The sequence below is a fragment of the Cryptomeria japonica genome, chromosome 5 (genome assembly GCF_030272615.1).
Source record: "Cryptomeria japonica chromosome 5, Sugi_1.0, whole genome shotgun sequence".
Lineage (NCBI taxonomy): Eukaryota > Viridiplantae > Streptophyta > Pinopsida > Cupressales > Cupressaceae > Cryptomeria > Cryptomeria japonica.
This window is the reverse complement of record NC_081409.1, coordinates 705,208,684-705,236,544: the sequence shown is the minus strand read 5'-3', so window position 1 is coordinate 705,236,544 and position 27,861 is coordinate 705,208,684. Positions and strand designations below refer to the sequence as shown.

The window sequence follows — 27,861 nt, the reverse complement described above, 5'->3', positions numbered from 1 at the left end:
AAAATGTAGGAGAATGCAAGTGGAGGAAAATAGGCATTTTAGATAAAATAAAAAGATTTTTTTTAACCAAAAGGGATGCAACTTGCATTCGTAGGATTTTGCAAGTGGGGAGGACTATTCACAAATAAATAATAATTTATTTAAATGCAAAGGGATTTTTAATCAAATGTAAATTCAATTAAAAGGGGAAAGGGGTTTTAATTAAATAAATAAGATTTATTCAATTAAATGGCTAAAGGGGATTTAATAAAACCTTAGTTTAATTAGTGCAAGTTTTAGGTGTCTACAATTTTTACAAGGGTTGATGTACTAACCTATGTTGCAGCTGTCAAAGTTGGAGGGTAAGTAGATGTTGTGGCCTTTCGTGACACACTTCTTAGGATGGTTATATTATTTTCTTGTTAATTTTATATTATTGATTTTTTGTGGTGATGTTAGGTTTATGCTAGCTATTCATTAATTAGATGATTATGGTTCATGTTTACTAACTATGATGTTTATCATGAGCTAGCCCTAGTATGATGAGCATATTTTATACTGATGTGTGAGTAGACTAGTTAACCGATGCGTATTTGATTGTTGATTAGGGTGAAGGGAACAATATCATATTTCTCACTTGTGAGAGCCATATGATGTTGCGATTTCCTTTCATGACATCTGAGTGTTATGTATATATGCATATAGACTGTTGGTTTCATGTAGGATGCAGGTACTAGACATCGACTCCACATGGCTATATAGGTGTAAGTGTTTCTTTACTCCCAATGGTAGTTGTTCGGAGGTGGCATCAAGGCCCTTATCACATCCAAAACCTATCCTATAGCCTAATTCAGTTTGTGTGGTTTAGGTCTTGAGTTGTCCTTAGGCCTTGTGTGATCTTGTGTTGAATATTATTTTGGTTAAGTTATGTTATTCATTGTTTTATATGTGGCATTTAATGTTTGGTTTATGTTGATCATAAGGCAATTAATTTATGTGTGTACATCTATACAAATATCCTACATGTATAGGCAATATGAATATGCATATAATTGAATATGTAAACTAGAAGTTTAGGAGATTTAATTATTTCACATTTCTTTATTATGGATTGTGTTTGACAATTATTTATTATTCCTAACCTAAGGAATTGTATGATTTGTTATTATATATATATATCATAGTTTGTCGGATAAAATCATTTATATATGATTGTTATATTAGTTATATTATTAAAATATTATTGTTAATGTTGACATTAGTATTACATGATTATACCATTATGATATTATGTCTTTGTATTATAGTATGGTTATTAATATTATTAATATTATTAATTATATAAAAATATTATATGATTATTATTATTATTATATTTATAAATTAATTGTGTGAGAGAGATATTGATTATATATATATATATATATATATATATATTCAATTTTGGAAATGAATTTAGTGTTGGAGTTCCGTGCGATGAAAAATGTGTGTGCTAAACTAAGGGCTAAAAAGAAAGCCAATTAATCAAACAAACATAAGAGATCATACACCTCAAGATTATAATGATAAAATGAAAACATAATTCAAATGAAATAGCAAATGCAAACCAAAATCTAGCTTAGATTTGATAGTTCCTTGATTTTTATGTATGCTCGATGGCATCTTCGAGTGTTTGATATTGATGCAATGATAAATGGATTGATGGATGAAAAATGATAATGGATAGGTTGAGTGATAATTCTAGCAGAGTAATAGTATGATGTATGAAAAGTGGATTAGAGAGTGTTTGGTCTAAAAATGGAGGTATTAAATAGGCAAGATGAGGAAGGGAAGGGGAGGTGAAGAGGAGACACTTGTCCTTCAAAAAAGGACAAGTGGCTCAACTAGATGGAAAAGGAATGACATTTGTCCATGAGTCCACATGTCTATTTTGGTAAAATTACCCCAAAAATAGGAAGTGTGACATGTGTCCCTAAGGGCACATGTCCATTTTGGGAAAATCCACCAAAAATAGGATAGAGTGACATGTGTCCCTAATGAGGCATGTCTATTTTGGGAAAGGCCACCCAAAATAGGATATTTTCCCCAAAATAAGGAATTGGTTACGATATGCACACATGTATGGGAGGTTAGAAGGGATAGGATAAGGTTCGTTAGGATAGGATAGGGTTGGAAGGATAGGGTTGGTTAGGATAGGATTGGAAAGAGGTTAGGGAGAAAAGTGGTTAAAATGTAGGAGCCATGTGCTCAAATAAGATTTGAGTCTAATTAATTAATTTAATTAATTAATTCATGGGGGTTTTGAGAAAAGGGACATTTAATTAATTAAAGGTAATTAGTCAAATGAGATGGCAAAAAGGGGATTAATTAACTAGGTTAATTAATTAGGAGGAAACGGGTTGGGGAATTAATTAATTAGACAAAACAGGTTGTGGAATTAATTAATTAGGAAATAATTAATTAGAAGAAAAGGATTTAAATTTGATTAAATTAATTAACCAAATTTTGGTGTCTACAAGTTCAAATGCTAATTTATATTTTCTTTTCGAGTGGAGTGGGGTTTCTTATTGTAGGATGCCTTTCTCATTCATGAATGTGGGAGGAAATAGTTTTGAGAGTGTTTAGTTGTTTTAGGATTTTTTGGGGGGGGGAGGGGATTTTGGGGAGGAAGTTTTGTGGGTGGTTTAAAAAAAAAAAATTAGAGAGTGGTATTCAAGGTTGGAGAGTGGGTTTGATAATTGAAAGGTGGTTTTGATAATTTGAGAGTGGTATTTGAATATTTGTGAGAGGTTTTAAATTATTTGTGAGTGGTTTTGTGTGGGCTTTGTTGGTTTGGATCTTGTTCTCAAATTTGTAGATTTTGGACTTATTTTGAGCGATTGTTGGTGATTCCCTAGCATGCAAAGTCTTGGCATCTTGTTGGAGATTCTTTCTTCACAGGTTTTGCATCGAAGTGGTTTTGTTTCAACTCTTGTTTTCATACTTCATTAACTAGGTTGGATTCTTAAAACCTTTGTTTTCAATTGAAAATATGAATTTTTTTATTGAAAAGAGTGTATTGTTGTGTGAATCTCTAGTTATTATTATTTTGTGATAAATCTGGAAGTGTATGCTATAATTGTTGCATTTGTTGTTTTGAAAAAACAAATGGATTTTGAAATTTGTCTTGATTTTCTACGAAATTGAGTGCATAAACTTAATTGGTGGTTTCTTTTGATTTTTGGAGTGTATTTATGTGTTTTTTGAATGTATTTTTCCTTAAGTTCATGAGTTTTTTTATTGTGTCAATATCTAGTTTCATTCTTCAAAATTGGAGTTTTAGGTTGCACATATGAGGGGTTTTTTTCTAGGGCAGATTTATATTTTTGTTTCATGTAACTTTATGGAAATACTTGGGTATGATCTAGTTTCTTTTTTGGAGTGTCTATCCTCAAATCTCAAATGGGTCTTTGTGTATTTTTGGTTTCGAGTCTCAGATTTTGTGAATTTGGCCTTTCTGGGAGCCTCTAATAGACTTGCGCTGAAAAAGAATCCAACCTTATAGCTGCCAATTAATATCATTACTTTGAGTATTATACTCAATTTCACTTTGTATTTTATCTTTTCTTATGTTGATGTAAAACTATAAGGATTACCAATACCACCTACAATACTTGCTTTATAGGTAATTATTAAACCAAATTAAATAACATATTCTACAATACAGTAATCACGTCCTCCTAGAAAGTAAATGATTAAATCTTACCAAATTAATAAAATTTCTAAAAAGTAAGAAGGAAACTTATTAATATTTAGAAAGCCACGTAAGTTCTAGTTTATTAAAGTCTTTAAAAAGAATGAGCCTATTTATAAAAAAATAGTAAAAAAAGGGTTATTATCTTTACCTTTTTTATTGATATATATTTATATGCTAAGAGAAGTATAATTATATATATATACAACCATTGGTATGAAAATATGCTTTAAAAAAATAATAATAACAATTTAAAATTTAACCTATTGTGAGGTTTAGGTGGGAACCATCCAGAACTTCAATAAGAAAGGATTCTCATTTATTTAAATTTAGTTTCTTAATTTTAAGTTAAAAGTCAGGTAAGGTAAAATATTTGAAATAAACAAATTAAATAAGAATTAAGTTTAAATACTTAATAGTAAAAATTTAGTATATGTAATAAATTATAGTTGTTTTTCAAATTATAAAGAGGTTTTATGTGGAATTAATTTCAATTTTAGTTTTTAATTGTGTCATGTAACCTTTGATATCATATGAGTTATATGTCATGTTTTATGTCTTTAGTGTTTTTGAGGGTCTAATCCTTATGTTGTGCAGAAGCCTCTAATCAGTCATGTCTTTGGGTTAAGCCAATGAAACATGATGTTTCAGGTTTGTGTATGTTTATTCCCGTATGTTCTTATGAGTCACACTAGATGTTGATTGTCAACCTAGGTCTAGTGGTGTGTGTGGGGCCTTATGTCATCTCCTAGCATGAGGGGTGGGCATTTTGGTTCCACATGGTCAAGTGGTTGATACCTTCTTCCATTGGGATATCTCGGAGTCCTATTCATGAGCGTAGTGGATGTTTCCAATTCTCTTCAGATTCAGAGGTTGGAATTCATGATGCTTATGTAAACTCTCATTAAGTCAAGATCATCTATGTATATGTAATTTGTATTATGGCATTCTCAATGAAGGGACTGATGTAGTAATGATGTAATATATGGTATCAAGATGATGTAATAATGTTATGTATACTATTCATGTTGTAAAGATGCAATGATAGGATTTAATCATATTTTTACTTATGAGGTGTTGGTATTGGCTATTAAATAGGAGTGGATTTATCTCCCATTGTCGTCATGACTTAATATCATAGGAACATTTGGTTTTCGGTTTGAAATGAACATAGTACTTAGGAGTGTTAATGTATCATACTTCATGGTCATTTTCCATGGTTTAAATATGAAATCTCTTATGCTATGTTCAATGTAAGTCAGTAGACTAGTAAAGATTAATTCTCGTTAACTTATGTGTAAATTGATATGTACCATGTACAATTGTGACAATGGTTGTACTGTCATTAGGTTACCCTAGAGATTATAAATCAAGATGATATGAATTATTTCTGCTTGTGCTTAAATTTATCTCTAAATGGTTTAGTTAGTTTGTTAGAAGTATAATTCTCTAGGGTTTCTTGGCGGGCATTACAGTGCATCCATTATTTGAGTGTAATATGCCTTTGATGTAAATTACGTCGAAGGCATATCTTATTTTTTTAAAAAAGGCACTTAACTACATCGATCAATGGTTGACAACATACAAGAGGCGTGCAAGACAATCAGAAGCTTGGTAGCCATTGGTTTTTTTATTGCCACTATTTTTTTTTTCCTTCAACTTCTTACTACTATTTACGTGAAAAGGTTTTCTTCAATTTTTTGTTGACCACTTTTTAACATTCATTTACTTCCATAAAAAGACTAGCCATTAATATTGTGTCAGAATCCAACTCTCTCATTTGCGTGCTTTATGGATTACTTCAACAGTCACATTCCATTTTCCTTTACTTTGTCGTCGCTATTTGATTAAGAGTGGCATGTTATCAATAAAAAATTGAAGAGACTAAAGTTTCCTGTAAATGCTCTTTGAGCTTTATGACTTGAATCTACAACTTACATAAATGAATAATTTAAAAATTATGTAATTTTTCCTTTCATCATTAATTGTTAAATATTTTTTAATGGCTATTTTAAATTTACTATCATTTTGTCAGATTTTCCTATCTTAATATGATGTAATTCCTCTCTTAGACTTGCATTTTGATTTACGCATTGATATGATAAATACAATGGTAAGAGTGATCCCTGTGATCACATTAGGTAATTCTGCACTATGAGCTTGGAATTTTCCCATAACAATACATACATGATGAGACTTTTCCCAGTAAGTTTAGGAGGACAAACAATGGAGTGGTTGTCAAAACTCACACCTCTTATTAGATCATTTGATGAGTTGGTGAATAAATTCATTACACAATACTCCTATAATATCCAACATGAGGTCACCATGCTTGACATATGCAATATAAAGGAAAAGAACAATGAAACATTCATGGTGTTCTTACAGCGATGGAGGCACATGGTTTCAAGGTACCCACGCGATGTACCTGAAAAGGAAAAATTTCCATAGACAATATAAATAATGAAATGAGTTATCAACTCAAACTACAATGTCTACCTACTTTCCAAAAATTAATCGAGAATGGCATCCAAGTAGAGGAAGCCTCAATCAAGAAAGGGACCTTGAAGTTCTCCAAGGAAGGTGTTAGTTCATCAAGCAAAAACACCTATAGCAATCAATATAACAACAACAACTCAGACAAGTCCAAGTTTTGGACTAGAAACAAAAATGTTGTTAATGATGGTGTAGTCGATGCCAACAATGTAAAGTAAAAGCAACCAGTGCTGACTTTATCAGGTAATACACCATCCAACAATAACCAAAGAAGTGTTAATAAAAGCACTAACAATTATCAATGTACTACCAACCAAGGGAATAACAACAACAATCAAGGGAGAAACAATCAAGGGAGTAGCACCAACAATCCACCTCCCCAATATCGAAGAACCTATACACCATTGGGACAAAACCTGGAATCTGCATTTTGAGAACTACTGGAAAACAAATTCATCACATTGCCAATCATAAGTAATTTTGAACCCCAAGTCAAACCACCATGGTGGAATGACTCGCAATATTGTGATTATCATCGAAAAAGGGGCATATAAAAAATGATTGCATGAGGTTGAAAACCCTAGTTCAAGATATGATAGACAAGGGAGACATAACGATCATGGCCATAAAACCAATAGTGATCACAAGGCATTCAAAAATACTCTTCCTAATTATGGCTAGAGAGGAGCATCAACATCGACTAACAACAAAGGAGCCCACATCATCCACATATATGATAACATCATCAATCACATATCGACATATGACAATCAAGTGAATGTCATAAAAATCAAGGACAAACAAGAACATGCGCTGGTGAATGTGACAACAAGGACCCAAAAATATGTCTTGAAGGGGAGCACATAAAAAGAAACAACTATCCCCAAAACTCAATTTAGCTTGGTAGATCAACTTCAAAGGAAACTTCCCCAAATATCGATTTTAGATTTTCTCAAACTCTCACCAAAAAATAAGGATATCTTGGAGAATGCTCTTATAGAAACTACAGTTCCAAATGACCTGGATGTCGACCGATTCTAAGCCATGGTGGCACATATGACTGTGCCACATAACTTATCATTTTCAGAGCACGATGATGTCTCTTTGAGTCATCCACACAACACCCCACTCCATATTGAAGTCCTAGTTTACAAACATCGAGTGAAAAGAGTGCTAATAGATGGACAAGCTGGTCTAAATATATGTACCTTAAAGCTTATCCCTACTACTTTTAATGTATGATGGGCCCAAACAATAGATTGAATAAGTTCTTGCCAATATCCATTACCACTAAATAGGAACATTAAACTAAAGGCCCAAATGAAATGAGCACCTAAGAATAAAAGGCCATAGGCAGATAATGAAGAACTGTAAGATTGGATTACTTGCGAAGCTTGTGCCCATAAAAATTCATGAAGCCACCCATTAATTGTAATGGAACTCTATGCAAAGTTTCCTCCTATAATATGAGTTACCACTCCCTGATCAGTTATACTACCCCAAACATTAGACTGCATTTTGCAACTAAAATAAAATATTGCTACCAAAATTGCATTGTACATCTAGAATAGTCCTAGGAAGACATGTTCCTCCTCTACCAGGCTCATTGCAAAGAAAATGAAAACCAAGATTTGCTTTATCGGGTATTAAATGAGAACTGTGAGCAAATAAAACACATTTCAATAATATTAATACAATCACATGGATAGTAAATGCATGAATATGGTCTACTAAAAAATTTGTAGTTCCTAAAGGAATAGGTAACAAAGCCACTTTGGCACCTAATGCTATCAAATCATTGCCTCCCCAGGTTAAGCTGGTGCTTGCTGTTGCATCATGAGTTGTCAAAGTGGGTGCTAAAGCATGAGTGCTTTGTATCCATTGAGCAAAGACATGTTGTAATTGTATAGCAGTATTTGAAAACATATCTTTACGATGTCCTAAAGCACTCATAGTATCATTATGAATATATAGACCAAAACTATGGAAACCTAAGAAAATACATGCCTAGTTGAGGTGTGATATGATTGCATCATGATGTCTTAGAACACGGTCTAAAAGGTTGTTGTATTGAGTAGTCAGATCATAGTCTCTTACCTTAAAAATAGTTGCATGTGCAGTAATGCCAACTATGAGAAATCCACCAATCCACATATGGTGCGTGAACAAAGATAGTTGGGTACCATAGTCAGTAGCTAGATATGGATAGGGAGGTGTAGAATACATATGGTGAGCTATGAAAATAGTTAAAGACCCTAACATAGATAGGTTAAGAGCTAATTGAGCATGCCATGAAGTAGTTAAGATCTCGTAAAGACCTTTATGTCCTTCCCCTGTAAATGGACATTGGGCTTCTCTGAATAAGCTATTGATCCCCAAAAGAAGATCAGTATAAAAGCCTATGATGATGAAGAAAGGTCATCCAAAGGAACAGTGGTGCTACCCATTTAGGTAGGACCTGTGCAAAAAGACAAAATGTGCTAAGTCTTGGACATAGAATTGACATATAACATACTCTTGGGTCATCCTTGGATCCATGACATGCAAGCGATACCTTCCATGTATCATCAATTTTTCAAGTTCCCTTACAACAAACAAGAGATTTCAATATCAATAGACACCAACCCCTTTCAGTATTGCAACACTATGGGGGAAACTCAAAATGTTCTGGTACCGCACAATAGGGAAGCCCACGCTTCCTCATCATGAAATCAAGAAAATCTAAAATCTTTCTTCATAGAATTTGAGAAGAAGATGAATATAAAGGACCAAGGAATGGGGGGTATTATTTTAAACCCCCATGTCTATCAAAGCTTCCTGTATCACCAAGATCCCACAGACAACCTTCAACATCAATTCACCAAGCAACACAACCCATCAAAAAGTTTAATGGAAAATTTATCCAAATCAATACACTTGTGGAAGAATCAGAAGAAAAAGATATCCTCAACTGGCTATACAAGGATGAGGAAGAAATAAGAGCTACTTCTCTAGGAGTTTCCATCCCCACAAAACAATATGGTAATGGATTCAGAATCATGCAACATATGGGGTACAAAGGAAAAGGACTTGTTGGCAAGCATCAATAGGGCATCACAAAACTGAGCCATCCTCATTCACAACTTGCAAAAGATAAATTGGGACTAGGGTATGGCCAACGTATCCAACCGGCACAAAAAAAAGATCACCTAAATTCCCGAAGGAAAAGAAATGGAACATATAACGAGGAATCATGGCAAGAGGTGATACACCAAGCTGCTAAGAAGACAAACAAAGAATAAGAGGATGAAGAATATGAGAAACAACAAGAGGATCTTTCTATTCAAAGAGAGGAGGCCTCCTATAAATAGATACATCATGTAATAGGACTTGATCAAACAAAATATAAGCCACAACATGAAGAGGAACCTACCATTCAAAGGGAGGAGACTGTTTATGAACAAATTGAAAGAGTACAAGACAATACAAAACCTGAATCAATATAAGCCACCAAACTTGTATTGATCATCAGTGGCTCATCTCGCTATACAATATTCTTGTTAGATTCATTAGGGTAACCTTAGACAGTGATTCTAAAATAGATGCCAATGAGTAGGAATGAGACACTTGTTCTGATATCACTGAGGACATTGAAGTGGATGCAATCCATACATATACACCCATACCTTTTGAAGGACAAGGTTCAAGTCCTAGATTATTTGAACTTGGACCACTACATATCTATGAGGCTAGTGAGAATGAGCAACATCAATATGAAGAGGAAATATCGAAGAAAGCACCATTAAAAACTTTGATACCATCATAGACTTTGTTACATCCAATGACAACTATGGCAATGTCTCCATCATGACTCTTGCAGTGGTAGACCTTGAACCACCAAACAATTCCCTACCACTTATATATCCTAAACTTATAGACTGGGAACCACTTGAGCACATTGAGATACCAACCTTTCAAAATGATGATGCCATTATCCAATATGTTGGCTCAGTCAACCCGAAAACATACTCTACTAGTGAATCCCATAATCATGTCTGCAATCAGGAGAGTACCATGTCTCTTAGTCACAAAATGAACAAAAAAAAAAATCAATCTAATGGTGAAAACCATTTAAAGGAAGTATTAGATCATTAAAAAGTAAAAAAGAAGGACGTATCCAATGGTGAAAACCTCTTTGAGGTGCCTGAGGATGAGAGACTTGACACTCTTCCTGAACATTATTAGGAAAGATCTCTAATTTTGATTGAGCCAGCTCGATCAATCAATATCAACACTGAAACAACAACAAGAACCATACATTTGACATAATCATTAATGGAACAAGAAAGATCAGACTTTGTCAAATTCTTCAAGGAGAAGCAAATTAATTTTGCTTGGTCTTATGCAGATATGTCAGGTGTTGATCCAGATCTCATCATGTATCATTTATCTATAACTCCTGGAGCTAAACTTGTCAAACAAAAATTGAGAAAGATGAACCCACATGTCGCCATTTTGGTTAAAGCGGAGCTGAAGAAACTGCTAGACGCCAGTTTCATTCGACCTATACATTATGCCGAATGGATCTCTAACATTGTACCAGTATCTAAACCAGATAAAAGTATTAGGATTTGTATAGAATTCAGAGACCTCAACAAATCTTGTCTGAAAGATGATTTTCCTTTGCCAAGCATTGATACAATTGTGGATCTCACGATAGGGAACACGCTGTTATCAATCATGGACGGTTTTTTAGGATACAACCAAATCAAGATAGCTCTAGAAGATTAGGATAAAATGACATTCACATGTCAATGTGGTACATATCGTAGGAACATCATGCCTTTTGGTTTAAAAAATGCTGGTGTAACCTATCAAAGAGAAATGACAACTATCTTCCATGACATGATGCATACTTTTATGGAGGATTATGTAGATGAATTGCACCAAATCATTCACAAGAATAGGAAACTAGGACATTCTTGATAAAATATTTCAGAGACTAGAGAAATTCAATGTCAGATTATACCCTAAAAAGTGTGTTTTGGGGGTCACATCCAAAAAACTCTTGGGCTACATTGTATCAAAAAAAGGAATCAAGGTGGATCCCACAAAGGTTTAGGCTATCATGGAAATGCCACCTCCAAATAACATTAGTCAACTACGATCTCTTCAACGCAGGCTACAATCTATCAGAAGGTTCATTGTTCGATTGGTGGACAAATGTCTCCCATTCAACCATCTACTTCATAAAAAATGTTCCTTTCAGATTGGAGGACAAGTGTGCCTAATCATTCCATTAGTTGAAGCAATATCTCATGAATTTGCCTATTTTGGTGCCACAAAAATTGGGTAAACCACTCATTCTATACATATTAGCAACTGAAGTGTCATTGGGGGCATTACTAGCACATGAAGACTCAACAAGAAAGGAAAGAGCCATCTATTACATTAGCAGAATGTTGAATGGCTACAAACTCAATTACACCTTCAACAAAAAAACTTGTTTAGCTCTTGTGTTCACTTCCAAAAAGTTGTGATATTATATGTTAGCTCATACTATCAAGCTAGTGGCAAAGATCGACCTACTAAAATACTTACTTAGCAAAGATGCTCTTATAGGGAGGTTAGAAAAATGGATCATGATCCTAAGTGAGTTTGACATTCAGTACACAGAAAGGAGGGCTATCAAAGGACAAGCAATAGCAGATCAACTAACCGAAGCACCCTTGTCAGACAAACATCCACTATAGGTGGAATTTCTAGATAGAAATGTGCTCACTATTGCACCAAAGAAATGGACCCTATACTTTGATGGATCCTATACACAATGTGGATCAGGTGTTGGCACCTTGTTCGTTACTCCCGAAGAACACACAATTTTGAGATCCTACAAATTGATGTTCCCATGCACCAATAATATCACTAAGTATGAAACTCTAGTGATAGGTATCAAAGTAGTCATGGAGTGGAAAATCACATAATTGAAAGTCTATGGGGACTCTCAATTAGTTATCAATCAGATCAATGACGACTATCAGACAAAGGACAATAAGATGATGCCTTACAAATGCATTGTGGATGATTTTAAGAAATAATTTGTACACATCACATTTGAGTAGATTCCAAGGCTAGACAATAGAATGGTTGACGCAATGGCCAACATTGCATTGCTCCTACAAATTCCAAATAGATAGAATCATTATGAATTCATGTTAGAGCAATTTCTTTCCCCTACCTATGACAATATGGAATCCTAAGTCATCTGTGCCCTAAACAGTTTTGATTTACCCCTATACTAGAAAATCTATACCTACTTGAAAGACAATACCCTTCCACAAGACCTATCTCATAACAAAAAAATGAAGCTTTATACAACAAGCAACCTACTATACCTTAACCACTGATATGATTTATTGTCAAGGTTCAAATGGTACTTTCTTCGATGCCTCAATTATAACGAATCTGACTCCACCTTACATGAGCTTCATGAAGGTATTTGTGGCACACATTCAAGTGGTCCTATTCTTGCCAAGAAACTTCTGAGGATGGGATACTATTGGCCAACAATGGAAAAAGAGTCCTACTAGTTTTCTAGGAAATGTTCTAAGTGCTAGATTCATGACAATCTTATACATGCACCAGTAGAGGAACTACAACCATTCACTACATCATGACCTTTTTTCTAATGGGGACTTGACCTAGTGGGAAAGATTCATCCTTCCTCATCAAACACACACAAATTCATCATCACAGCCATTGAGTACTTCACCAAGTGGATTGATCCAGTTCCATTGACTACAGTGATCGACAAACAAATAGCTTCCTTCATTCTGAACTACCTCATCTGTCGGTACGACATCCCTAGTTCCATTGTCACAAATAATGGATGTCCTTTCAAAAATAAAGATGTACAAGAGCATTGCGAGTGATTCCATATCCAACATTGCTTTTCAACACCTTACTATCCATAATGGAATGGCCAAGTAGAGGCCTCAAACAAAAAAATCCTAAAAATCCTCAAGAGGATAGTGAATGACGTTGGTAAAGATTGGTATGTCCAGCTTAATCCTGCACTTTGGGCCTACAAAATGAGTATCCACATGCCTATAGGAGCTGTACCATACTCATTGGTGTATGGATCAGAAGCTATCCTACCTATTGAGGTAGAGATTCCATCACTCTGGGTGTCATTGAAAGGCCTCATTCCAGATGGGGAGTATCAAGTCAACCGACTGCAAGAGCTAGAGCTGCTAGATGAATGCTGACAATGTGCCTTTGATCATCTCAAGGTTTATCAACAACAAATGTGCCAAATCTACAATCATAGGGTCATCCCATGAGCATTCAAGGTTGGTGACCTAGTCCTAAAGGAAAATCCTCGGAATCAATAAGATCTAGTAAAGAAGGGGAAATTTGAACCCAACTAGTTGGGACCCTTTATCATCATATCGGTTTATGGATCAGGGGCATATCGGCTATCAACTTTAGAAGGGTATGTTCTCGACAAGCCAACAAACAACATCGATCTGAAGAAATTCTACACTTGAGTCGTCCAATGCACAGATCGAGCAAAAAAATAAAAAATAATCAAAAAAATCATTACTAGGGTGAAAACATGGTAAACAGGCACCTTGTGACACAAAAAAATAAAAAAATCAAGAAAAATACAAAAAAAAAAGAAAAACAAATAAAAAAGTGCAATACAAACAAGAGGTGAAAACCTGGCAACAATTGTTATTTGTGATAGAGCGGCTTCTCTATCTATTGGTACTCGCATCGGATCTTTGGCTACATTTGATCTAAGCCCATAGACATCGCATAACACTTATATACACAAAACATTATCCTGGACATACTTAGTGCAGTCACTGTCCTTGATTATTTGAGTCAGTTATATGAATTATATCCCACCATGGCTTGGTGATCAATGTACATATCCATATCAAAGTAGTATCGACAGCAAGGGGCAACATCCTAACCTCATTGGGGGGATTTCACCTTGAGGGTTTTAACAATAGACCAAATGCATAGTAAGACAACAAAGATCAAAACAACCAACAATGACCACAACAACGCAAGAAAGCTAGACAACAAGGACTTGAACTAATTTCAACTGAACAAAATATCTATTTGCAAGATGTTTTATTTGACAATAATATATTTTGGATAACATGTATGCTTACTTATGGTTGTTTATTTTTACTTATCATATCTCCTAATCAATTCAAGGATGTCTCCAAGACTAGAGAAGCAAGGAAGGAATGTGATGTTTTCTTTGTTTGTTGTTTGGGAGTGAGGCCTTCTACAATGCAAATTTGTTCTACGATGTGATCCGGTGGCATATCACTGAGGACATTTTGGATTTGTATAGGACTAAGGTTAACTCTTGTCTGTTTTACACAAGAAACACTCAAGTTGTTTTGGTTCAATTATACCTTGATGCTTGTGTTGTCTTGCAATATCAAAATCCATGTAAGTTATACTCAAGTCATTATGGTTCAATTATACCATGAGGCTTGTATCAAATTTCAACAATTCAAGGCTCGATGATGAAAAAAGAGGAAGCACTGGAAATTTGATCAAAATAGATGGAAACATTGAGAATGAGAATGCATATCAATTTCAAATGCATTTAGATGCATTATCATTATCATTTTCATATTATGTTAAGTTACATTTAGATGCATTATCATTTTCATTATCATTTTAATCTGCATTAGATTATGTTATTGTTTTCATTATCATTTTAATTTGCATTTAGATGCATTATCTGATGAATAATGATGAACAACAAATACCCTAATTGGTACTGAGAGGGGGGGGGTGAATTAGTACATACAAAAACTTCTCAACAACTTATCAAGTTAAAACAATGCTAACCGGTTGTCTTAATCACTGAACTTAACCATGGCAATACCGGTTAAACACAGTAAGACTTCAGGCATCTAAACCAGTAAAACTGAATACTTCAAATAAAAATTAACACTTGATAACAACTTCACCAATATACTCATGCATGTGTTGTATCAATAATACCATAACCATTAACTTTGCATGCATATTCACCTAAACAAAGACTACAAAATGATCACATGAAAAATGCACAACTCATGACACACAGATTTTTCATGTCGAAACCCAAATGGGAAAATTCACGATGGGGATGAATACCCACAAGCTTGTTTTTGAACTCTTTTGAAGCTCGCTTTGTTAGGAGCCTAGTTCGGTTAAAGACTTTACAATAAGGGTAGGTTAGGAACATCTTGTTAAAGATCACCCAGTTAAGGGATGGCTATATACCCTGTTAAAGGTTACCTTGCTAGAGGATTTGAAGAACTCAATGATCTTGAGTCACTTGGTTAGAATATTTACAATAAGCATGTTAAAGCTACCCAGTAAAGGGATTTTCCAACAGTTGAAATGGCTAGAAGACAATAGGTAAAGCTTTGATCTGATAACAACACTACATGCTAAGGTAGATCCTTTTTAGTTCATCTACTTTGCAATCACACTCTGCAGTTTTCCACTCACTGGTTTGGAAAGTATCTCATCACTCAGATACAAACACAACATTTTCCAACACAAATAATAACAAACATCATCAACCTTATAGACAACAATTAGGTCGGTAGCATAAACCCTAAACCCTAAACATTTTAGGTTTACAATTATAGGCGGTCCAATCATGACCGTTCAAAACACTTTGCATAGAATGAAACAATGTCAAATAGATCACAAGTCATTCTGCATCATCCATTCTCCACCGCATATGGAAATCAGTAACCCATCATGCTCTCTTCACATACTGCTAAGAAGAATGTTCATTCCTGAGGTAGATATTTAATACAATCGATCTTCACATGCAAGATCCTCAAGGAAATCCTTCACGTGCACAAAAATGATGTGGCATCTCGATCTCATCCTTATCTCTTAGCTAACTTATCACAGAATGTCACCGGTTGCATCACACAAGCTAGATTGTCAAATTGGAAACCCTAGAGGTGAGACTACCAACCGGTAGTCATACTTAGTGAAACCCTGACACCGGTCCACTACATCTCTTCATACTGGTTCTCCAACTTTAACATCAATAAAAACTTCTTCCAATCTTCATATCGGTTCACCTGCACTTATTGACATCAATGCCAACATACATTATCATCATATGCCAACAATCACCCCCTTTGGCATTGATGACAATACTCAATGTAGCATCCTTCAACACATCAATCCTAAAAGATTTGACACTGTAGTATCTGACTGATGTGGAGCACAAAGCTTTAATTTACTTCATGAAGGGGCAGAACCCCTAATTGACCTCTCAAATAGGTAACTGTAGACTTTGATAAGGGCTTAGTGAATATGTCTGCTAGCTGCTCCTTACTAGAAACATGTTCTAATACAACCTCTTTGATTTGAACCCTCTCTCTGAAGAAATGATACTTGAGCTCAATGTGCTTAGTTCTAGCATGCAATACCAGATTCTTGGAAATATTTATTGCAATTGTGTTGTCACAAAATATACTCATTGGTTCAGATATAGGTACTTTGAAACCATCCAATACATGCTTCATCCAAATTGCTTGAGTGCAGTTCATAAATGCTGCCACATACTCTGCTTCAGCTATAGACTCGAAAGTATAGCTTTGCATCTTACTCGTCCATGAGACTAGTCTTCCACCAAGAAAGAATGCTCCACCGGTTGTGCTCTTTTGGTCATCCACATTACTTGCCCAATCTGCATCAACAAATACTTTGAGATTAAAATAACCATTGTATGGATACCACAATCCATAATCAACTATCCCTTTCAGGTATCTACGAATCCTCTTGACTACTACCAAGTGGGATTTTCTCGGACTTTTCTAAAAATGGGCCACAATGCCCACTGCATGAGCAATATCCGGTTTGTTGTGTACCACATAGTGCAGCTTACCGATCATTGACCGGTATTCCTTCTCATTTACCAATGTTGAATCATCTTCCTTAGTTAATTTGTAGTCAATCACCATTGATGTACCAACCAGTTTGTTCTCCTCCATGCCAAAGGTCTTCAATACCTCTTTGACATACTTGGACTAGGTAATAAAGATACCCTCTTTCATCTGCTGAATTTGTAGACCAATGAAGAAATTTATCTCTCCAATTAGAGACATCTCAAACTCTTTCTTCATTTCATCTGCAAATGCATGGCTCATTGCATCATCTCCTCCAAAGATTGTGTCATCTACATTTACACTTCACATATCAAAATCTGATCACCTTCAGGTTTCAGGTAGACGTTGTTATCCTCACTTGTTCTTTGAAATCCTATCTTCACAAGATGAGAGTGTAACCCTTCATACCATGCCCTTGGTGCTTGTTTCAATCCATACAGGGCCTTGTGTAATCTATACACCATGTCACTATCTTTTGATAAGCAAACCCATCTGGTTGCTCAATATACATGTCCTCTTCTAGGATTCCATTCAAGAATGCAAAATTCACATCCATCTGGTATACCTTGAATCCTTTAAATGCTACAAATGCAAGTAGCATTCGAACACCTTCTAGTCTAGCCATTGGGGCAAAGGTTTCTCCATAGTCTTCTCCCTCTTCCTGAGCATGTCCCTTGCATACAAGTCTTTCCTTGTTCCTTACAACTATGCCTTCTTCATTTAGCTTCTTCCTAAAGACCCATTGGGTACCTATGACATTCTTGTGTTCTGATCTAGGTACCAAAGACCATGTTGAATTCTTTTTTATTTGGTCTAGCTCCTCTTCCATTGCCTTAATTCATTCTTCATTTGTAAGTGCCTCTCTAGTAGTCTTAGGCTCAAATTCAAAAATCATGCAAGAGATTTCTTTCACCTTTCTTGTTGTGAGTATCCTTGCATATTTATCACCTATGATCTACTTAGGATCATGATTTAGTTTCACATATCTAGGAATGACTCTAGCTGGTTCTGCTTTCTTTTCCTCTTCTTCTTCTTCTCCATCTTCTTCTTCACCTACTGTAGCTTCTACCAGTACAGGAACACTGAGATATTTTCTTATTTCTTTCTTAACTGGTTCCCAAAAGGCTACACCCAGTTCATCTTCCACTTTCTTGTTGTTGGTTTCCTCAGGTTTCTCAGGGGATTCATCAACCCTAATGTTGATGCTCTCAAAAATTCTCTGATTTCTATTGTTGTAGCATTTGAGAGCTTTTCTCTTAGTGGAATGTCCCAAAAATATTCCTTCATCACATTTAGCATCAAAATTGCTCAAATGCTCACCTCTCTTGATGTAACACTCACTGCCAAAGAATTTAAAATAACTCACAGTGGGAGTCTTCCCGGTCTAGTACTCATAAGAGGTTTTATCTTTACCTTTCTTGATGAGTACCCAGTTCATAGTATAGACTGTAGTGCTCACTGCTTCTCTCCAAAAAGTGTGAGCAACCTTTCTTTGGATTAACATTGTTCTGGTCATTTCAACTACAGTTTTGTTATTCCTTTATGCTATACCATTTTGTTGCGGTGTCCTAGGGGCAGACAATTGCCTCTTGATATCATTCTCTTCATAGTACTTGTTGAATTAATCAGAAGTGAATTCACCTCCTTGATCAGTTCTCAAGAATTTTATCCTTTGACCACTTTCCTTTTCTACCAATGCTCTAAAGACTTTGAACTTTCCAAATGCCTCAGACTTGTCTTTCAAGAATGTGACCCAAATCATTCTTGAGTTTTCATTAGTAAGAATCATGAAATACCTATCTCCCTGAATACTTCTAGTTTTCATTGGACCACATAGATCAGTGTGCACAAGATCAAGTAAGTTCTCTACTGAAAAAGACTTACCTTTGAAAGTTGAGGAAGACATCCTCCCAAGTTGGCATTCTCTGCACAAAGAATTCTCTGGTTTGTTCAGTAAAGGCAATCCTCTTACTACCTTGATCTTACTCACCTTTACAATATTAACAAAATTCATATGACAAAGTCTCCTATGCTATTAGACAATGACTAATCTTGGCATTCAACTGAAACAAGTAACCTGTGGTCTGCTTACCGGTGGTAATAAGTTCACCACTCTTTCCAATTATACTGCAGACTCCACTTTTGAACTCTAGAATGAGTTCTTTGTCATTTAGCTTTGCAACACTCAAAAGGTTATTCTTAAGACCTTCTACCCAATAAACATCATCCACACTACTCTTTCCATTCAGTGACATGGATTCTTTACCTTTCACCAAACATGGTGCATCGTTGCCAAATCGGACAACACCTCCATCATATTCTTCTAGAGATAGAAATTTTCTCTGGTCACCAGTCATGTGGTGAAAACACCCACTATCAATAATCCACTCATTTGAGTTGTCAATGTGAGAGACAAGGTATTTCTTGTCAGACACTTCTTCCTTTATAGCTACAAACACTATATCCTCATTCTCTTCATCCTCAGATTCTTTATCAGTAACACCTTCATCCATTGCAACAAGACAATTTCTCCTACCTCCTCCTTTATACTTTGTAAACCTCTCTGGTTTATCCTTATTGTCATTGTTAGGATAGTTAATAGCTATATGTCCTATCTTATTGTAGGAAAAACATTTTAAAGGAAGCATACGCTTGTATTTTCTGGTGCCTTTTGGAAGTCTCTTGGCAAGAAGAGCTTCAAACTCCATCAGAATCTCTTCATCATCCATATCTCTGCATTTCCTAGATTCATAACTGGTACTTACTTCTTTGCCTTTTCTAGTTGGTGCAACAGATGCTCTAAAGGTTGACTTAGTCTTCTGAACACTAGCATCATAGCTATTCAACTCATATGCAGTCAACTTTGCAATGATAGAGTCTAAGGATACCTTGGTTTTGTCGATAGACCTTAGCTCCTGAATAGCAACAACTCTGATTGCATAGACCAGTAACAATGATCTCAAAACTTTACTAATAATGGTGGCATCATCAATTGTTCCACCAGTGCTCTTGATATCTCCAACCACAGTCTTGATCCTTATGCCATACTGTTGAATGGTCTCTCCTTCAACCATCCTCATATCTTCAAATTTTCCTCTAAGGTTCTCTTCCTTAGCTTGCTTGACATGCTCATCACCACCATAAATGGTTTCTAGAGTGTCCCATACATGCTTAGGATTGTCCTTATCTTGTACATCAATGAACTCAATATTGGACAGGTTGCTAATAAGGGCTTCCATGACTTGTCCATTTTCTTGAATTTCTCTTTTCTGATCATCGGTTAGAGTGCCAGTGGGGATAACATAGACATTCTCAACATAGCTCCAATGTTGAGCACCCAAACTCTTAATATAAATCTTCATTATGTCCTTCCATATTTTGAAGTTATCTCTATTGAACTTAGGACCTTCCCTCTTCATCATTAAAGCGGGATCTTTTACCTCAAGCAGTTAAGATTATATCACTGAGGACTTGGAGTTCTCTGATACCAATTGATGAATAATGATCAACAACAAATACCCTAATCGGTACTAAGAGGTGGGGGGGTGAATCAGTACATACAAAAACTTCTCAACAACTTATCAAGTTAAAACAATGCTAATCGGTTGTCTTCATCACTGAACTTAACCATGGCAATACCAGTGAAATACAGTAAGACTTCAGACAGCTAAACCAGTAAAACTAAATACTTCAAATAACAATTAACATTTGATAACAACTTCACCAATATACTCATGCATGTGTTGTATCAGTAATACCATAACCATTAACTTTGCATGCATATTCACCTAAACAAAGACTACAAAATGATCACATAAAAAATGCACAACCTGTGACACATAGATTTTCACATGGAAACCCAAATGGGAAAAACCACGATGGGGATAAATACCCACAAGCTTGTTTTTGAACTCTTTTGAAGCTCGCTTTGTTAGGAGCCTAGTTCGGTTAAAGACTTTACAATAAGGTTCTATTAGGAACTGATCTTGTTAAAGATAACCTGGTTAAGGGATGGCTATATACCCTTTTAAAGGTTGAAACCCTGTTAAAGGTTACCTTGCTAGAGGATTTGAAGAACTCAATGATCTTGAGTCATCCAATTGTTGAAATGGTTAGAAGACAACAGGTAAAGCTCTGATCTAATAACAACACTACATGCTAAGGTAGATCCTTTTTAGTTCCTCTACTCTGCAATCACACTCTGCAATTTTCCATTCACTGGTCTGGCAAGTATCTCATCACTCGGATGTAAACACAACATTTGCCAACACAAACAATAACAAGCATCATTGACCTTATAGACAACAATTAGGTTAGTAGCATAAACCCTAAACCCTACACATTTTAGGTTTACAATTACAGGCGGTCTAATCCTGACCGTTCAAAACACTTTGCATAGAATGAAACAATCTCAAACAAATCACAAGTCATTCTACATCGTCCATTCTCCATCGCATATGGAAATTAGTAACCCATCACGCTCTCTTCACATACTACTAAGAAGAATGTTCATTGTCGAGGTAGACATTTAATGCAATCGATCTTCACATCTAAGATCCTCAAGGAAATCCTTCACATGCACAAAAGTGATGTGGCATCTTGGTCTCATCCTTATCTCTTAGCTAACTCATCACAGAATCTCACTGGTTGCATCGCACAAGCTAGATTGCCAAACCAAAAACCTTAGAGCTGAGAATACCAACCGGTAGTCACACTTAGTGAAACCCTGACACCGGTCCACTACATCTCTTCATACCGGTTCTCCAACTTGAACATCAATAACAACTTCTTCCAATATTCATACCGGTTCACCTACACTTATTGACATCAATGACAACATACATTATCATCATACCAGTTAATCATATGCCAACATTATCATTATCATTTCCATATCATGTTAAGTTACATTAGATTGCATTATCATTTTCATTATCATTTTAATCTGCATTTAGATGCATTATCATTATCATTACACATATCATTTTTAAGATACATCTCATATCATTATCATTATCAATCACACATCTCATTTTCAAGATACATCTCATATCATTATCATTATCATTACACATCTCATTTTCAAGATACATCTCATATTGTTATTATTTTCAATCGCACATCTCATTTTCAAGATACATCTCATATCATATCGTAATCAAATTGCATTCAAAATACGTCATCATTACATCTCATATCAAAGTACATTCAAATACATGAGCATTCCATACCATATCAAAAGAACGCTTTGCATGATAAATGAGATCATCAAAAACATACAAAAAGTCCAAAAACATGTTAAACTCATTTACATCCGTGTACATACATGCATTTCATTTAGTAGTAAAATGAAAGAAATGCATTCATTGCATATCACCTGCAAAAACATATAGTTAGGCATGATCATCAAAACATCTTGAGCTTATCACCTTCAAAACATATAGATCATGGTGTCACATCATCACACATACCACATAGACAATCATCTGCATCATCAAAGCAAAATTCATATAGATCATGCATATCAAAAGCATCCATAACATATAGAAGCATATCTAGTATCATATCATCATGCACATATGTGACCCATGCTAATCTAAAGGAAAATCAAAGATATAAGCCAAAACAAATCATCAATGAAGCAATAAATTTTCAAAGTCCCTGGATATCACATCAATAACAAAGTCTATGAATCAAGAAACATAAACATCTATCAATAGATCAATGTGTATCATATCAAAGAGATCAATAAAAATACAACAATATCCATCTTGAGAGAATCATCAAAGATACAATGCTCTATTTATAATCAACAAAATGGTACATTATCATCATGCAAAAGGATAGGAGTGGCTACCTCCTAACTCTAAATGCTTGGCCCCAGAGCCACCTGCACCTGCACCTCCAGTAGGAGGATCTCTCCTAGGAACCATCATGTCCTCACTACCTCCACGTCTTTGAGAGCCCCTACATTGAGAACTCATGACATAACTAGGGGCACGACAATCTGGTGGCACAACCTAAAGATACAAATTTTGGTAATACTCAACTCACACCATCTGATCTATGAGACCTTTGATAGTCTCCCCAGTAACACCCCATGTGGTGGCTTGTTGTAAAGATCGCACTGTCTCCTCTGCACGACCTCACTGCTCTATCTCCATGTCTCTCTCAACAGTCACCTATGCTACTTGTGCCTATAGTTGAGCAATCTATCCTTGTGCCTATGCTAGCTATGCATGTAGTCTCTATACAAGGGACTGTAATCCCGCTATCTGTGCTTGCTGATGTGATGACATTGTGATCCAAACTGAAGAAGGTCATAGTGCCTCTAGAACCTATACTGCTAGCACCTATGGTGTGCGTACCTATCCTGTGGCTGGTGGGGGCATATCCAACCTCCTCCGATGTACCAAGGGATGCACATCCTCCTCATCAAAGCACATGCCACCCAATCCTAACCTCCCACCACCCAACTTCTTCGACTCTATCACCTTATCAGATCTATCATCATAACTCTTCCCCTCATCTCCGCTTCCCACCATTTCTATATCCTCTACTTGTACATAGCCTCCACGACCTAGCATCTATATCCATCCACCACCTCTACCCCTTAGCCTGCTAGATCTTGCTCCACCTCTCCTATCTCTACCCCCATTCCCACCACCATCCCTACCCCAACCCACCCATCCTCAACCCCGACCCATGCCTTGATCTCCTCCTTGACCTCTCATCACCCTCTCCATACCTCGGCCCCGTCGGCCCCCTCATCGTCCCCAATCGTCATCATCATTATCATCATCAAACACCTCTAGTAGTGGTATCGACTCTCTTGGCCCTATCAATCGAGGAAAAGGATGGTTCATGAAATAAAGGGCATAATCATGGTGCATGCCCGCATCTATCACTGTAGGCCTCATATCCCACACAACAATAGGAAGAGAGTGGAACTCTACATAAGTATCATAATCTAAAGGTGGTCCCCACTCTTCTCTCTCCTTGTACACTCTCACATACAAGGTTGTCCCCTATGGCATCGACTGTCACCGACCAAACTATTGGTATACCCGTGACAAAAGGAACCTCTCCACAACATATGGCATCCACCCAATCAAGTATCGACTCTGTAGTAAAACTGGTACCTCTGTCTCATCCTTGGGCCAAGGCTCACAATCTGAATATGGGCAACAAACCACTGCATCAATGTCATCTTATGTGCACCTCCAATACTCTAGCTTTCCTATCATAGGCTGGGAAGCTGTAGGTCTATACATATACAGATAAGGATATCTAGCAGGTCATGATCTCTATACAATAGGGTACCTAATGGCTACATGCTCCCAAACCCAAATCTGAAGCAACGTACATCTTGCTGCCAAACTAGACCCCTAATCTCTTCCATACACTATTTGATGAAGCTCATGATAAAGGTGGGCCAAAAAACATATACCCCATGCATAGAAGGTCCTTTGTTGAACCATCCATCATAGCACATGGCCCCATCCAATTGATAACCCATGTGATCTCCTGTCAGGAAGGAGGAAACCAACAACTAATACTGCTAACACTGATGGAAGTGGGGAGTATCTATCTACCATCTCCTTCCAACCCACTGAGTACCTATCAATATGAGGATCACTAAAAGTGTCTCGAAGTGCATCTTTCTCCCCAACCTCCTCCACATCGTAGACAACTAGCTCACCTGTGATCAAAATCCGCATTATTTGATAGACATCCTCAAGAGTAACCATGATCTCTCCTTTCAGCAAGTGAAAGGTGTTGTGGTCATTGTGCTACTACTCCGCTAAAGCTATCATAAGTGCTTTGTTCTTCTAATAGGAAGGCATGCACAATAGGTGAATCAAACCACAAGCCTTGAGCACCACTAGATCATTGTCTACCAATCAACTGTATAAGGAAAGCATCTTCGGGTATCTCTCTCGAAGGTGTATGACACCTAATTCCACCTATATCATTACACAAGTACCATATCAGTTTCACCTATTCTAAGAAATCAAGCATCAAATCTCAATAAAAAAGGGGCACCTATCAAAGTGACAACAGTCATGCTACCACACAAAGAGTTCCAAATCAGACACCCTTGACAATCAAGAGGTTTCAACTTGACCTATCTATCTATCAATTAGTCCCATATTGCAATCCAAGTCTCATATCAAAATCAGGATTCATATCAAAATCAAGAATCATATCTCAATCAACGTCTCATATCAAAATCATGAATCATATCAAAATCAGGAATCATATCGCAATCAAAGTCTCATATCGAAATCAGGAATCATATCAAAATCAAGCATCATATTGAAATCCAGTATCATATCACCATCACTCAATCAAGGATGCATATCAAATATCCTGTCGATGATAATTTGACCCTTATCATCAATCAAACCATATCGACCTATTGACTCATATCAACAATCAAGACCCATGTCGACAATCGACCCATATCAAATCAAGACCCATATCGACAACTGACTCATATGGACAATCGACCTATATCGACTAGTGACCCATATCAACAATCAAGACTCGTACCAAGTGACCCATATCCAAATTTGATCCATATAGACTTGACTCATATCAAACGACAACTCATATCAACTCTAGACAAACTTTTTGACATCACGCATCTCAACAAATGCAATGGACACCTACCAACACATCAAAAAGGTGCCAAACATCATAACGATCCCAAAAAATCAAATTTGCACATGTGATAGTTTTCAAAAATTTCAAGACAGTTGACAAATGCCCTAAAAATTTAATTAGAACTCCTTTCCCCTTTTAATTGAATTTACATTTGATTAAAAATCCCCTTGCATTTAAATAAATCATTATTTATTTTGTGAATAGTCCTCCCCACTTGGAAAATCCTACAAATACAAGTTGCATCCCTTTTGGCTAAATTTTTTTATTTTATTTTATCTAAAATGCCTATTTTCCTCCACTTGCATTCTCCTACATTTTTCATTAGCATGCTAACATTCTTCTAGAACCTCCCTAACCCCTCATTAATTAGCCTAATTCTTCTAATCACGTCACATCCCTAAATTTTGGAGAGTCACTTCTCCAAATTTGGAAGAAAGTCTTCTAAATGTGTTGAAGACTTTACCTTGTCCAACAAGTTAACTTGTTGAGTCTTCCAAACTTTTAAGGTTATATAACTTTCAACAAGTTAACCTCCAAATTCTTCAAAGAGCATTTCATGCCTCTTACAAGACATCATCCTAGCCCATGATGGTTGCCCCTTTGGCCATCCCTCAACTTTGCACAAGAGTTTACCTCTTGTAAAATAGCATGCTCCCTTGGATAATGGCATTATCCAATGATGTAATCCCTTGATGGTATCCCTAATGCTTACTTATCATCTAATTCTTACTTAGCACCCTCTCAAGCCATTTCAAGATGACATTTGTCAACTTGGGATTGGGCTGAATTCCTCCCATGGATTGATAACTTTCAATCCTAACCCTTATTGACATTGCTCAATCTCAACCATCCATTTCTCTATTTTATCTCTATATAGAGTCTATTTATTCAATCTTAGGATCCATCTAATCCACTTTATGCATCCTTATTATAGTTGTTTTTGCAGGTTATCAAGGAGCTCTCATTGTACCTCTCTCAAGCATTTAGACCATCCTAATTGCATCATGTTTAGATGATATCATGTGCTAGATTAATCATTTAGCTTAATTGCATATCATTTCCAGAGCATTTTCATCTTCATCATAGCTTAATTACATCACTTAATCTTTCAATTTGGAAACACATCTCCATTTTCCATATCATCTTCATATCAATAGTTTTGATCATCTAATCAACTAAGATCTTAGTTGTATCGATTTAGATTCTAGTTCATCCTTCAAATCTCATTCTTTAGGTTGTCACTTAAAGATCAAGTGCTTTTCCAAGTGAGGGCCACCTTGAATCTTAAATATCCTTGGAGATAGAGGACAATGAGATGATTTTCAGAGGTTTAGATTGACTAACATGGTTTGTCGATTTTGATCTCTAATGCAATGTCCCATTGGTGTGCTTGTCTTGTTTGTGTCTCTTGTGCAGGTGCAAAGATCTGAGCATACAAAAATAATCATTCTTCATCCTATGAAAACATTACAAAATCATAATCATTATAAGCATCAAGTCCTAATCCAACAACACATTCTCAATCTTCCATATTCCTAACTATACTGATTATCATTTAATATCGAATATATCTATTGATAATATTTTTACAAAAGTATGATATCACAATACATCCTTATTTGTAGCCGACCTAGAGGGGTATTACATCCTCCCCCCTAGAAATCGACTTACTCTTGTAAGTTCCAAAAGTTAAATGATAACAAGCACACATTAGTCCTCAAACTTATTAAACAAATATCAAAATGTATATCTATATATATATATATATATATATATCTTTCTCAAATGAATGAAACATCATTGATAAATCTTTTATGAATGCAATTATCCATTAGTTAGAAACATCCAAGTCCATATTTTTCCTATCATTCTTGGACCTAACTATAATCAAGGTAGTGAAACAAGAATTTTGTTCCTTTAATCATACCAAATTTATGCATTAATTGAGGTAAGCAACAAATTATATCATTCATCTACTAATTCATACAAGAAAAACATGCCATCTTGTCAAATTTCATTTACTATTCTATCACCTTCCTAATATATTATTTCATAAAAATAACT

At 35.8% G+C, this 27,861-nt stretch overlaps 1 pseudogene; it reads right to left on the bottom strand.

Moving 5' to 3' along the window:
• The window catches only part of LOC131876098 (photosystem I P700 chlorophyll a apoprotein A1-like), a 97,980-nt pseudogene extending 74,308 nt beyond the window's left edge, over window positions 1-23,672 (bottom strand).
• Window positions 23,673-27,861: the final 4,189 nt, after the last annotated feature.